This window comes from Argiope bruennichi, chromosome 8 (genome assembly GCF_947563725.1).
Source record: "Argiope bruennichi chromosome 8, qqArgBrue1.1, whole genome shotgun sequence".
In the NCBI taxonomy this organism is placed as follows: Eukaryota; Metazoa; Arthropoda; class Arachnida; order Araneae; family Araneidae; genus Argiope; species Argiope bruennichi.
In genome coordinates, this window is record NC_079158.1 from 44,722,134 (window position 1) to 44,735,767 (window position 13,634).

Here is a 13,634-nt window from a genome sequence, read left to right on the forward strand (position 1 = left end):
AGGTAATAAATATTTGCACATAAATCATAACATTAATTTGAAAAATGTACAATGTTTTATATTGTTATATTTATTACAAGTTTGTTTTCAAAACCAGCGGGAAATCCTTCGTCTAGCTTCAAAATTGAAAAAAAAATAAAATAAATAGTTTAACAAAAATTTACATATGCCCTAAGAAATGGCAAATAACTGGAAAAGAGTTTGCATTGTGAATAAATAATTTTGTAGACGTGATTAAAATATTTAATTTTATTCAATTATACTCCATTTCTTTTAAAGCTTTTTGACTAAACATTAGGTTTCTCATATTTAGAATACCGTTATTACACGTTTCTGAATTGTCGGGATACCCTGGTTAGTAGGGCATTGGATTCGCATTCCTTGGGTTGCGAGCTCGAACCCGTCCGGCCAAAGATTCCCCGTGTGTGTGGTGGCTGGCGCATGTATAAATATGTCGTGGTCACAAAGTCCTCCATGTCAAGAATAACAGCACTGGGGGTACTAATTCAAAGATGATCGTTCTCTGATTCAGGTCTAAATTACGATCTGTGAATGAAAGATATGAATGAAGTCCGCCCCGTAAAAAAGGTTTAGTGACGTGTGAGTAGCTAAGTCATACTCTACCCTAATTGCCACTACTGAAAAAAACAGGAGCAGCTCATTCAGCCTAAATTGCTGAGAGGTAACGGTCAGTAGTCTTTAAAGTGCCCTAAGTCATGTTGTTGTTTCTTATGGCACTTGCCATGGAAAAGCCCGCTGTTCGAAGACAGCCGATTTAAGCCTAAAGGGGAGCGCCTCTTGTTTGTATAGTAGCGCCATCTAGAGCCAGGAGAACGACTTAGCTACACACACGTCACAACCCTTTTCACGGGGAGGACTTCATTCACGCATTTCATTCCCTCATCAACATATCGTAATTTAGACCTGAATCAGAGAACGATCACCCCTTATCCAGTACCCCCAGTGATATTACTCTCGACATGGATGACTTCGTGACCACGACAAATTTAACGCGCGTCGGGGTTCGAACTCGCAACCTAAGGGACGCGAACCACTAAGGGACTCTACCAACCAGGCTATCCCGGCCTGCCATAAGTAATAACACACTTTATTGAATACTAAGTTTTCATACATCTCGCTTCTATATCTCAATTTAATCTACGAAAATATATTGTGTCTTAGAAATTTAGAAAAGTTTTGTCATGTATCATTAATTTTCCGACTCGCACATAAAATAGGTCATAAGTATAAGAAAAATTTCTTCCTAAACTGTACATTAATTAATAAACAATAAAAATTTCCAGACGGTGTTAATTTTATATTTTCCGCTTGCGTTAATTATTATGGACTACAATTTGTCTCAGAAGTATTTCAGCAAAAGGAGTTTCATTTGTATAAGTCTTAATTGTTTTTAAACCCCACCGAGAATTATTTTCAGAATTATAAGCTTTATGGAACGTTAAAACACATAATAATTAATTTAAGACCAGACGCAAAAGCATAAAAAAATGAGATGACTAAAAGACAATGTTATTTATATTAATAATTAATTGCATCAAATAATAGGTATAAATTAAAACGCAGGCAAGTATTTATCTGAATTGCATACAATTATGAAAAGAGACCCGTCTCTAAGATATTTGTTTTTATCAAACGATTTTAAAAAATTTTGCCAAATATAATTATATTTACATTCCAAATGTAAATATACTCACACATAATTAGTAATTCATTCTGCAACTGGTTAAAATTGGTTCAATTTCGCACATCAAACTAAACTTCATAGCAATTTACAAGAAATGAAGAAGATTTTTTTTTAAAATAATTAACAAAAATATACGAAAATCTTTTCTACCACTGAATTAAGAGCAAAAAATTATTTTTATGGATGTCTATAAACTTTCGTACTTGACTTCCAAACACAGAGGTCGTTAAATACATTCATTATTTTATTAAAATCAGGATATAAAAGAACACTGTAATAATTTATGAAATAATAATTAGATAATAATTTATGAAAATTATTATCTAATAAGTTAATCCTCCATTTATCTTGCTCAAAAACTTACTGAGTAACCTCATAGCCATGGCACCACTCTATTCACCTATTCAAGGTTAAGAACCTTGAGTTCAAGCACTCTTTGATCCCCCCCCCCTCAAATTAGCAAATTTATGAAAATAAGAAGATATAACTGAATATTTAAAAAAATTACTACAATGCCTACAAAAGGTAAAATAACTAAGTAACATTCATACTAATATTAAATCCACCAAAATACATATGTTTAAATATACTTTCAAAGAAACTACTAAATACATTGCGAACTAAAACGTACATCATTAGAAAATATGAATATATTTTCTGTTACAGTTAAATTCCCTTTATTTATTTCAACTTCGATAGAATTAAAAAAAAAACATACAGAAATTTCATCTAACCTGTTGATTATATAACCGTGGTTTAAAATAAAATCAATAGCCCATATTTTAGAGTGTGAAATTATGTGATGAAAGGCGAAAACAATTTCCATTATTCCAAATCCAAGCTTTGCACTAATATTAACATTAACGTAAATTACACATTAGAATCCCCATCCATTAAGGGATTAAATGATAAATCTTTCTACTAAGCAGAAATTATTGCAGAAAATTGAAGATATTTACTATGTTCGATACTGCCATTCCTCCTTCTCAGATTCTCTCTTTTAAATAATAAATTCTACGAAATAAATGTTCGAAAAGCGGTCTCTAGCGATGGCAAATCAAAATAATGATGGCCCTTGAGATTATGAATAAGACACGTCATTAACACGTATGATTTATTTCAAAGAATTCTTGGAACTTTAGGAATTCTCATTTAAAATCGAAGAGAGCCTCTACAGGATAAATTCAAGAATTTTAACGACTCTATTCTATCGAATGTAACAAGAAATAAATCATTAAAGTTGTGCATTTAATCGAAAATTTTCAGATATATAAATTTGTAATTTTAATTTATACGTTTATTTCAATTCAAAATATAACTTATTTACACTTTGTTATTGAAATTTGATAGAATAATTTTTGAATGTCTTTGTTTCAGTTTAATAATTGTTGCATGGATTTTGTTTATAATTTTGCAAATTGTTGAATACTTTATTTCACCTACGAACAATAAATTACTTATTGTTCCATTTAATTTAAATCTCCATATATTTGTAGTTCAATAATAAATAGATCTGCAAATAATCGTCTGACACCTTTTTTTTTGTATAATAAATATCATTAGAAGTTGTTTATAAGTCTGTAAAATGCTGAATATTTTATTTTACCTAAGAATAATAGAGTATTTTACATCCGATTTAAATTAAATCTGAAAATATTTTCATTTTTTTATCAAAATGAATATATTGATTAAATAAAAATTTAATTACGTTGGATTTAATAAAAATTAATTTTGATTTGATGAAAATTAATTAGTTTGATTAAATAAGATTTTATGATTTTTTTAAAATTTTGATAAATTTTTAATTATTTTTTAGAATGATGGTTCAACATCATTGTTTTTGAACATTAATTATCGCTTGGAACAAATATCACCAAAATCACCGTGTTCCTTTATTTATAAAATCAAATGCATATTTTGAACAAGAAGTGCGATATTGAATTAGAAGCACAATTACGCTAATTATGATGGTTTCTAATTTTTTTCAAAAAACAATAATTGTAATCAGTCTTCTCTTTTGCTGGTAAATGATTAAAAAAATCTCGCTTAATTTATAAAAACTTGTGTTGATAATAGATTGTATGCATCTTGAAATATGAAAATAACATTTGTAATAAGTACGTTTCAGACAATGCTGTATGAAAAATCTCGTTAATGCTATTTTAATATCTAAAAGTCATTATTCATCCGATGATAATAATGAGCTGATAATTTCATCTTTAAATTACTTTGGAAAATTTATTTCTCTTATTAAAAAAAGAAACTCTCAAAAGCAGATTTTGGACGAAATTTGGCAAATATAGTCTTTCGAGAATGAGAATGTGCATCTAGAAGCGATTTCTCAAAAGTTTATAAATTAAAAATTGATAAACGAATTTTTAAAGTATTTTTCTAATAATTCCCGAAAGTGCAATTAACTTTAAACCATATTAAAATTTTAAAATTTTTTAATTAAATTTTATTTTTTAAATGAAATTTTAGGTTTTTTAATTAAATTTAACAAATGTCTTTTTAATGACAGCAATTTTTCTCTCATGCTGTTTTCCCTTTGGATTTTGGCATTTTTTTTATTTATTTGCATATTTTTTAACCATTTATTTTATCGTTTACAAAGAAATTAATTCATTCAAAGAAATCGTTTTCATTATGCAGTGAAATATTTTATCGCTTGAATTCTTTAAATTTTTCCAAGTGAAGATGGACGATTATTTTTATTTCTTCGTATTTTACATATGGAAACAGAAAAGGAAATTACATTACGAAAAATACAACCAGCAATTCTAAATAAATTACGCAGATAGATTAAATGTTTCGCGGCATTATGATGTCATCAGACTCCATTGGATTAGAAAGGTTCATTGACCTCACAGCCAGAACAGATGTAAGAACTACTAAAAATTGCGGCTTTAATTTCTAATATTAAAATGTTAAAAAATATTTTTCCAAAATAATGCATGACAGATTCAACAGAAATTAACCCCAGAATTCATGACTTCTTATTTTTTCCGCAATATATATATATATATATATATATATATATATATATATATATATATATATATATATATATATATATATATATATATATATATATATATATATATATATATATATATATATATATATATATATATATATATATATATATATATATATATATATATATATATATATATATATATATATATATATATATATGCGAGTGCGAGTGTGTGTGTGTGCTTTGAATAACTGCATATAATTTAGGAAAATAGTTTTAAAAATTATTTTAATTATTTTCCCGTGAAATTTTTTTAAATTAAAATGTGCTAAATGGTTGCATTATGAATTAAACAATATCCCAGTACCACAAATCATATTAAAACAATCCTGCAATACAAATAGAAGTCCCTTTCCACCAATATATTTTTTACAATTCAAAAAAGATTATTTTAATAGTATTTTTAGTGGTAAAATTATTCATACAGCAGCCATATTGGTATTTTGTTTCCAAGTTCTCAGTTAAAATCTAATTCTAGCATTGTTATTGCCATATATGTGTCTTTTCTACAAATCTTTATCAAAAAGTTGTTAAAAAAAGATTTCCAAACAATCATGTTGCCATCTGGAATACTCATGCAAAGTTTATAAATGGAAATAAAATTGTGGAGTCAAATGGCAAATCAATGCTTTCTAGGTTAAACATTTCCTATATTCACTAAGAAATAAATGGTCGCAAAAGGCGGCTAGCAACAAACAATCCGAAAATCATCATTTCTCCGCGCACTGTAGCGAAATAAAGTGACAATTCATATATTACAATGATTATTATACACACCCAACACTCCATTTACTTACAAGACTTACTTTACCAAGTCCACTCCGGAGTGCTATACAATTATTCGACTGAAAAGCGCTGATTAATTGTAATGGCATCCTATTTATGCTACGCCCCATTTCTGCCGACGCAAGTTTCGTCGGTCATAGAGCCGATTTGCAGCAGTTAATCGCCGGCTCTCAAACTGCAATTATACTAATCCATCAGTCACGTCGACCCACATTTTGCATCTCCTCGTCGTACCCCAACCCGGACGAATCGGGGTTGTTATTCTTAGACAGAAAAGAAACCGTTTGGTGGAGTGTCTTCCACGATGGAAGAGACCACACGCTCGATTAAATTCGTGACAAATCTCTAAATCCTACTTTTTTTGTAGTTGTTCTGTTTTTTTTTTCTCTCCCATAAAATGTCTCTAAGCCTTCCCTAATGTGTTTATCTCTGGCATGGACTCAGACAATTAAGGGGTGAAGGAACACTAGAATTGATATTTGACAAATTCACTTTTTTAAAACTTCGGTTATGCATCAACGGGGAATGCTTGAAAACTAGAAATGATAGGTTAGAGGAGGAGTCAAAGAATGTTAGTAGGTATGGGCCCACTCCCCATAATGAAAACAGTTATATAATTTTCAACCTAGATATACTCGACGGTTTATCTCATCTTAAAGGATTGTTATGGGCTATGATTTGAAATGGCCATTTCAAGAGGATTATGTAATAATGCAGGTGAGATTAGATGTCTACGCCTTGCTTGGGTCGAAATGAATGATCCATGACTAACGGCCTATTCTTGCATAAACAAAGATAATTCAAACAAATTTAAAAAATGTATTAATTTCAAAGATATTGTTATTTTCATAAACGTTATGCTCGTGTACCAAAAAGAGTGCGTTTTCTTTTTCTATAGGATATCCCATAATATATATGTATTACCGATGATATATGAAATGCCGGCATTATACAGAATGTCTAGACATTCTAAGTTAAGTATGAGATATCAAAATTATTTCTATGTATCAAATACTTTCATTAAATGTAAACCTAGGGATTCTATAGAATTTATTTAATTAAAAACTATGAAAAAGAGGTCAAGACATAAAGGCTTATATGAGCCGGCGTCCTGGCATAGGGGTAGCGCGTCTTCCCTGTGATCTGGGCGTCCCGGTTTGGGCATGGTTGTTCTTCCGTTGTTCTATCTGTGAGATGTGTGAATGTGCCCTCCTGTGAAAAGGGGTTGTGCAAGTGAATGAGTGATGCGTGAGTAGCAAAGTCGTACTCTTGGCCCTAGTTGGCGCTACTGAAAAAACAAGAGGCGCACACACAGGCCTAAATCGCTGTCTTCGTAACAGCGGGCCTGTCCATGGCAAGTGCCATAAGAAACAAAAACAACAACAGGTCTGTATGAAAAAGAGTCAGCATAGTGTAGATCTATTTTTTGGTTGTTTTTGTTGCGCAAATTCAAGTATGAATGCTTTATATTTTGACACTCTCACACAAAGTGTAAATTGTATGTTCTAAGAAAAAAGGCGATTTTACACATACATACAAAAACACCACATTTTCTTATAACTAACTATTGAAGCCTTTTTGTATCTACTCACATGCTGACAATGTCATAAAGCGCCATCTCGTAAATTTTTGTGGTACTTGCACTGTTGCCATAGGATGAAAACTTACTGGTACCTCAAAATTTTGTGAGATGGCGCTACATGACATTGCCGAATACGAATTCGGCTCACAGCCAATAGCAACAATGCAATTGGGTAAACCAATTCGAATAGCGTGTTAAATTAAGTGCATTGAAATTTTTTTTATTTAAATGAAGAATTCATATATTCATCAGATTGAAAAAATCCATATGTAATCAATATGGGATTCGTATCCAAGTATTTTCATCAAAAAAACACAATTTTACCAAAAAAAAAAAAAAAACTGCCAAGCGAAACTTGGTCTTTCTGGTGCTGCATCGGTTCTACTATTTCGATCGAAGAAGCTGGTCAAATAGTCATCAAAGGCGACTAATAAAAACTAAATTTTGAACACCTTCTCATTAATAGTTTTATCAAGAACGAAGTTGAAAATTTAAAATGCCAAATATTATGTGTAACTGAAACATTAAATTATTCACATTTTGCATTCCTTTTCTTTCACTAACACAGTTAAAAGTTAACACAGAATTCATTGATATTCTTGAACCATATCAACTCTTACTTTCTCAAGAAAGTATATATACCACACTTTTTTTACAGCACTACACCGAAAATTCGAATTCATAATTCCTCGCAGCAACACAGTTTAGTACATAATTTCATTGGCTGACATTCTACCAATAACTTCCTATGAAGTTTGGAAAAAAAGCATCGCAAACTTACGCTTCAACAAGAATGTTTTGACCAATGCCGGCAGAGCAGATGCTTACAGCCGGCGACACGATTGCGTTATGACATATTTTTGTTTCTCTGTCATCGGCACCAGCAGTTTGTGCGTCTTTAGCAATTGCGTCACGTTTCATATGCGGCACTTTTTAGGTGCAAATCTGTTCCTTCAATCTAAAAGGGGAAAGCCGACCAACCCAAGCGTCATGTTACGATCGCGCCCACCCACGATAAAGATGCAGGACACGTCCCGCCAAGGAAAGTGCTGCAGCAGATGGAATTTTCACCTCCCAGGAAGTCCTTTTAGCCCCTAGTTCCTTCAAGAACATCGTTCTGACTATTTGGGGGAGGTAGTAAAAACTCAAGAACACCTACTAAGTTGCGACACTACAAATGCTTTTCAGATAAACAGTCGTATTGCTGAGGTTATTTGTTGTTAATCTCAGCTTAGTGGTTGGATAGAATCAGTGATCAAATGTTCGGGATGAGTGGGGGACTCCCATATTGCAAAAATGTTCCGAATGACGTCCAAGTATTAAATTGTCATATTGGTGCCCATTTTTACATATTAGTAAAGAGTTCAAATTTAGAAATTTTAATTTCTGAAGAGTTCTTCTTAATTTCTAACTTTACACAGAATATACACGCTCTAATGTCAGCAATATGGTTGAACATACTTATGTGACAAAGAAGAATTTACAGCAAAATGTGTTGAAAATGTTTTTAAAATATTTTTTCATAAAAATTTGCAACAAACCGAACAGGATTTAAAGAACAATTGAAAAAGAAAAATAATTAGGCTAAATCTGTAAATCTAAAATTCATTAACACTAATTTTTCATATATTATTACTTTTTTTTCTGAATACGTTTGGTTATATCATCACATGCATTACGATAGCGCAACACGTCCCTGGAGAAAAAGTTAGGCGAACAGAAATTCCCATATGACATCTGAAGTCCTTTAACCCCTTGCCACTTCCTCCAGAACTGACTCTCTGACCTACTTGAGAAGAAGAATCCTAAAAGACCCAAGTTGCGACACACTAAATACATTTTTGATAAACATTCCTTCAAACCTGCCGTGGCGGCTGACATCGATGTGAGAATCGTACAGCTGAGATTATTAGTCATTAATCATAGTTTAATGGGCAGATAATGAAGCACAGTGACATGCTTCGGATGTTTGGTGGGCCAGAGTGAAATGCGAGGGCATTTAGTTTCAACATAGTTGCTGCTTTGTAACAAATGTCCAAAAATGGAATTATTAACTGTAGAAGAAAGAGATAATCAGTTATTGTTATAACATTAACCGCGATTATCTTTACTAATAATAAAGACGAATGTATGTATCTTGGTTTTTTACAGAACAGACCGTTTGGTAATAGCTACCAAATTTAACACATGGATTTCTTAGAAGATGAAAATTCATATTTCGCAGCATTTCTTTTTGAAATTTTAATCAGAATTTCAATTAATTAAAAACTAATTCATTGTTTCCTCGATAACTTCTGAAACTTATTGCTTAAAAAGGATTTTAAATCTTATAAAAATAGGAAAAAATAATCTTTGTAATCATATTAATAAACCTTATATATTTTCCTTGTTTCTTTTGTTTGTTTTTTGACAAATTCAAAAAAAAAACTATTTTTTGTTCAATTTTTTAAAAAATGGAATCATATTGCCGTCCTCAGAATCATATTATGCATAATAATAAGATAAGTTAATTTTAGTCTAATTTCAGCAGTTAAATCTTAATTTCTATCCCATTACCATCTCCATGTTTTTCTCCTATCCATGCTTATAAAGCTCTCTATCGGACAACTGGTGAATTTAGATATTTTGCAGCCCTAGACAATGTACATTATGAGGCCCCTTTTAACCCTTAAAAGGGCCATTTTTTTCTAGTCATATTATGTTAAAATATTTTAGGCTTGCAATTAGAATAAGAAAAGGGATTCATTTAGCTTATTAGATAAATTTAATTTGATTAATTCATTAATTTGGTTAATTAATAATTAAGTAATAAATCAAGACACATCATTTTGTCTGAGATAAAGAACTGAAGCATCTAAGTTTCTGACTTACTAAAAAAAATTTGTCAGAACTTATGCCAACCTACAAAATTTCATACAAAGATGGATAAATTTGGTGGGAAACATACTTCCCACGGTCCTAGAAAGGGTTAAAATAAGCTAGTCAATTTATTTTCATCGGTTAACGATTTTTATTATGTTAATATTTTATTTTAAATTGGTCCTCTTTATTTAATTAATCTATTAATTTTGTGAAAATGTATTAGTTTTCGTTTATCTGTTATAAATCTGAACAGCCCAACGTTCCCATTGCTACATAAAATTACTGAAGTACATGTCGGTTGTTTATAAATACTCTAACAACTAAACGAATGTGATAAGACACATAAGGCCGTAATCAAATATTCGTATATTTGATAAAATTCCTAAACATTAGGATAAAACATCCTAATGTTTTTATAATTGCTAAATTTGAATTTTTCACAAATTTAATTATTTGGCACTGCATTTTTATTACTCTGTTTGGAAGTAACTGCAGCTGAAACAAATAAATGGAATAAAATCAGATTTCAAGTGGAGATTATAGATAGCACGGGAAGATAAATTCAGCCACAATAATAATAATAATAGTAACAAAAGTTAGAGATAGCCGGAAATTTCAAGTTATATAAAAGTGATTTGGATCTTCCAGAATAAAAACAGACCACTATAAACACATAAAACATGGATTGTGGGAAATTTCATTAATATTTGAGTGATAAATGATTTTCATACAGGAAAATAAATTATATATAATATGAGACTTACAGAAAGTAATATTTTATTAATCAGCATGGGCGTACGTGCAGCATTCTCAGTATGTACAAGACACTGCATTGGTATTTTTTTTTACTTCAGTTTACCAAGTCTTCTACAATCTGTTTATGAAATTTGGTTCATTCGCTGCCTTAATTTTAATTTCATGTCCTCCAGCTGGTTTGGTGAGGAAGCTTGAAGGGGGGGGGAGCATCTCAGGTGTCGTCCTCGTCATTTGATCGCGGTTCAGAATGACGAGGTACCTCTCAAATAGACCTAGTGTTGCTTTAAAACAGAACTTAATATAACTAAACTAAATTTTAAGTGCGGATGCTTCTAAAAGGAAAGTTATTTTACTATTATATTTTGTTCTTTTCGAAAATTCATAATTAAATGCACTACCATATAAATTTAGCTACCCAGTTAATGTCCTTTTTTCATTATGCATTTATTTTATTTATCTCCATTCATGGCATTATGCGATAATTGGATAGTTTATACACATTTTAACATTAATATTGTTACGAAATTTCCGGGGTTCGTTTGGATATTGGAAGTTATAAGGTGTGAAGAACGCTCAATCACCAGGCGGCAGTAGAAAATAAAACAACGACGTTTATTTACACGAAAACACACAGGACAACATAAAGACGACAACTATATACAGCACAGAAGACGATTATCATCAGCCGAGACGTGCAGCAACAACAGCATACACATACGACAGCATACACAGCAGCGTATAACAAGACGGACAGACAGTAGCGCACAGCTTAGTTCAGCACTAGCTTCACTCCGTCTCTGCTCCGCTTAATCTCTGGAAGGTCAGTTCTTTACTGTCGATTCCGACTACTCTGCCCTAGCTGCTGCGGCCGCCTCCTTTTATAGGTCTCAGAAGGCGGGGCTAGAAGCCTCTCAACCAATCAGGAACGTTCGAGGCGTATCTCGGTTCCTACTAGACGGAACGGGAAAATTCTCGATGTTTCGGGTATAACCTATTTTGGCGCTAAAGTCGCCAAATTCGTCGCCAAGCTCTGGAACCCCCGACGCGACACCGGCTCCGTCCAGTACCGACGACTGTAAAACATTCTTTCAGATGGTGGAACCAACTATGCTGGGAAGCAGCATTACAATATGTTTCTAAAAATATTTAAATTATTTTTATTATCAATGAATATTATTTTATTGCTTTTATATATCTTTTTATCTACTATTCATTTGTTTTTATAAATAGTATGAACAACTTCAGAATCTGGTGCGTTTTTTATGTAGATTCCTACAGGAAGATTACATATTGCAATGCTTCTCATGACAAGACTTCGAGAAAATTTCTTCAGTTGTTTATTAATCTTGGTCCCTAGAACCCCCCCCCTTTCGTTGAAAAGTTTATATACGTTGTTAGAAAAATAAAAATCTCGGATGAGTTCGTAAATGGCCCATCCAGCTCAAAGGGGGTGGAAATGGGGGGAGGTTGAAATTGTCATTTCGTTGTAACTTTCTAAATATTGGAGATGTAAAAATAAATCTAATTAGCCAAATAAATATTGATGTGTTTTCGATAATACTATCATTGCAGCCATTTTAATGTCTTCAAAAATGATGATCATTTAAAAATTAAAACAACTAATTTTACTTAAATTACATTTCACTTCACATTGGCAACAATTCAAAGAGACAGGGAAAATACTGAACTAATTTTGATTTCATTTATGCAATAGATTGTTATTTTATTTATTTTTCTTTAACTTAAAATAAGTTTAATTTACAAAGGAAAAAAAAAACACTAAATTTACTTACATTTGTCAGCGTTCTTGAAGAGGTGAATCTTAATGAGACGTTCCTATAAAAAACAAAAAATTGTTCAAAATTTGTCTACAGTATCACTTATATGTACACATATTTAAATATGATTATCAAAATATAAAGAAAATTTGAAATTACAATTTGAATACCTTTTTCACTTACTGAAAAATAAAAAAATAAATAAAAAAACATATGTTTTCATTATAAAAAAAAATACGGCAAACGATTATTTCCACATTTTGAATAAAAAATATCATTGAAGTCGCAGTATTTTTTTTCCATAAAAATAAGACGATTTTTATTTTTTATTATTATAATACTTTTAAGATAAAGGATTTTATCCAAATAATGCGAACAAACATAATTTATGATAAATGTTTTTCTAACAAATTTTATACTAAAAGATAAAGAATAATTTCCATGGCAAACAGAAGCAAACAAGGAGGTAAATACAGTCTAAAACAAGTTTGTTTAAATTACAACTCCATTCTTATTATACACATTAACTAGCGCTCTCCTGACTTTGTTTACATTACCTTCTTGTTACCTTAAATTTTAATGAATTTTCCACAAGCACTCACAATGTTGAAAACATTTATTTTTACGCTTGAAGTCTCATGTCATAATAATTTTTTTCAACGTAAATAGTTAAATATTTTGAGTTTAAAGAATGAATAACTGCTTTTCTCGTTAATTAAAATAGTTTCCAAAACATGAAGTTTTAAAATAAAAAGCAAAATACAAGGGAAAATCTTTTCTTAGACAGCGTTGAAAAGATAATTATAACTATACGTTTTTACACGGGCTAAATAAAGCCATATTTAGATTTTTTGCAATAAGAGAAAAATATAGAAAGCAATTAATAAACATTGCAACAATATATGGTGGGTTTACACTTCGGCATGTTATAAGATGGCCAGTAAGGCAATGCATGTGCAGAAAGGGACTGATTCATGTCTGCCATAATTTCATAAGACAGATTCAGATATTCCATGCTTGGCTATAAATTGTCGTTTTATCGTCCCTGAATTTTTCTTTTTCACTGCGTATTATATTAAAATCCTGGATATTTACAAAAAGAAATATGGTAAAATAAAGAAAAGG

The 13,634-nt window shown here is 31.0% G+C and overlaps 1 protein-coding gene across 2 annotated transcripts in view; it reads right to left on the reverse strand.

Annotated features, from left to right (window-relative positions):
• LOC129980931 (uncharacterized) overlaps positions 1-13,634 on the reverse strand; it is a 259,342-nt gene that overhangs the window by 169,873 nt on the left and 75,835 nt on the right. For both annotated transcript variants that reach the window (XM_056091431.1, XM_056091432.1), the window contains exon 2: positions 12,525-12,567. The gene's annotated coding sequence lies outside the window, so the exon portion shown is untranslated. The remainder of the gene's footprint in view (positions 1-12,524; positions 12,568-13,634) is intronic.